This window comes from Typha angustifolia, chromosome 2, assembly GCF_048772165.1.
Source record: "Typha angustifolia cultivar Huaian chromosome 2, ASM4877216v1, whole genome shotgun sequence".
In the NCBI taxonomy this organism is placed as follows: domain Eukaryota; kingdom Viridiplantae; phylum Streptophyta; class Magnoliopsida; order Poales; family Typhaceae; genus Typha; species Typha angustifolia.
Window position 1 is genome coordinate 6,215,219 of NC_133240.1, and position 2,543 is coordinate 6,217,761.

A 2,543-nucleotide genomic window follows, 5' to 3' on the forward strand; every position below is an offset into this window, starting at 1 on the left:
CATGCAACAGTAAGAGAATTTACGTTGCATGCATGCAACTTGGTTTAAAACGGAGTCCATTTTTACGTATACCTCTTTCTATTATATATATATATTGACCTTTTTAACTATATAAAATGTTTTATTAAAAAGTAATATGTGAGTGTCACATGATTGATATTATTCTCATTAGGAACTATTTTATCCTTATTTTAGATAAATAGAAGGAAAAAAAAATATTAAAGATAAAGTGATGAGAGGTTTGGGAATAAATAAACAATGGTTCGAGAGATTTTATTATAATTATTTCTTTAGAAAAATTATAATACTAAGAAAATTTAATGAAATTCATTTATATTCATGTGCCTATTAAAATTTATGTTCGATCCGTACATTATTATTTCTTGAACTAACCATTTAAGCATCCTAAGATCCTTTGAATAGGGTGGTGGTTTTAGTGATTTATTGGGAAGAAGATACAATTATCGAACTAATAAATAGCGATAAGACGATGTCTAAACCACGCAATAAATATAATAATGAGTTTGGTTAGATCAATAGTTCCTTCATTTAGGGATTAAATTATTTTGTTCGACTCTTATGAATTTTTAATGTCCCAATTAAATCGATGCAGAAATACTAACATGATATCAACTTATTTTATCTTGATATGCACAATAATTTGGAGTAACTCATACCATGAATCATGTTCTTGAAAGTTAAAATAATCTCACAGACATAAATACAGACAAATCTAATTATATGTAAGATTTTTACATAATTGCTACTAAAAACTTTCTTAAACATTATCATTACCACTGAAAATATTGAGCTCTTTCAAAAATATTATTTTATTAGTTAAATCTAACTAATTACTGTTCAAACTAAATTTAAATTTAAAAGATTATTTTACCACTGTATAAATTGTTTAAAATTGTTCTAAGGTTAGGAATATTATATAAATATTTATCTAAAATAAGGATTAAATAGTTCTTAAAGAGCATAATATCAATCATGTGACATTCACATATTACTTTTTAATAAAAAATTCAATGAATAATTAACCAAAGATGTATTTTGAAAATGATATATATATATATATATATATAAATTAGCTCAATTTTAACTTACCTCTTTATATTTTAAACTTAAGCACTTATCTCTCCCCTCCCCCACACCCTTTGCAGTTGTCAGCACCAATATTGCAATAATTTTCCATCCAAAATTAATAACTTTTAATTGACACCAACATTTTTCACTATAAATAAATTGCAAAATAACTGAGCCCCTACCATTTGTATATTAGACTCTACTTCTTGAATGGTAATTAAGGTTTTTTTTCTTTTACGTTCTACAGTTGACTAATAGTCGCAACTCAATCTAGACGGCAAGAGGATTAAATATTTAAGTTCAAAATATATGAGGTAATCAGGTCAAATCATAAGAAGATTAACTAATATATATATATAATTTGCTATCTATATCTAAAGTTAAATATAGACATAAGATTGCATGGCACAATTAAAAATGGCCCACCACAATGAAAAAGGGGGGGGGGGATCCAAGTAATAGTATTCCAACTAGCCCATTCAATCTCATCAATGCCTCTCACCTGTCTGAAGGTTACACTAGTGGCAATGACACCTCCACCCTCATTTATACCCTTCACCAGAAATCAACTACTCCCATGCAACCTTCTCCCTCCACCTCCTATGCTGCTATAAGCCAGTAACAATTAAGCTTAATTGGATTTGTTTTTCTCTTTTTCTTTTTCTGTGTTTATTTGTTGAACACCCTACTTGGGAGTTTTGGTATTTTTGTGCTTTTATTGGCGATAATTAAAGGAGAACTCTCCAACATGTTGCCCTATTTATGCATGTTTTTTCTCTCTTCGGTATACATTGATCAACTTTGATTTCTTTCTCTCTTCTGAAAATAAGAGTAAAATAATTTCTAGAGGACCTAAAATTGATCGCTTGATATTTGTATACTATAACTATCGCTCATTCATACACTCTATAATGTTTCTTTTGGTATATACAAACCCCACTTATTATGCAAAAATCTCTCAAATCTCCATTCAATTAATTTTTATTACTTTCTCCATCCATAAGTTATCATATGATTAAATTTGTGACCTCTATATCCTTATTTTAATTTGGAGGGAAAAAAAGAGAAATATTAATACACAAAGTAGAGGGATATTTTTGTCTTTTAACATTTAACATTAATAGCACCCGACGGTCAGAGAATTTTGATTTATATGTACCAAAAAAAAAGTTTAGAAGATAAATATGAAAATGAGCAATAGTTCGAGGAGTCTATGTAAATGGAATTATATATCCCTAATTATTATTCCACACCTCCTGTTACCGCCGCATAGAAATATATATATATATATATATATATATATATATATATATATATATATATATATATACTGCAGTAGCTACTACTACATCTAAAGTGGTGAGTTTCTATGGGGACCATCTTCCACACTTGCACTATAAATTCCTCGGCCCACCTCCTCCTTCCATTCTCATGGCAGTAAACCAAGCCAGAGA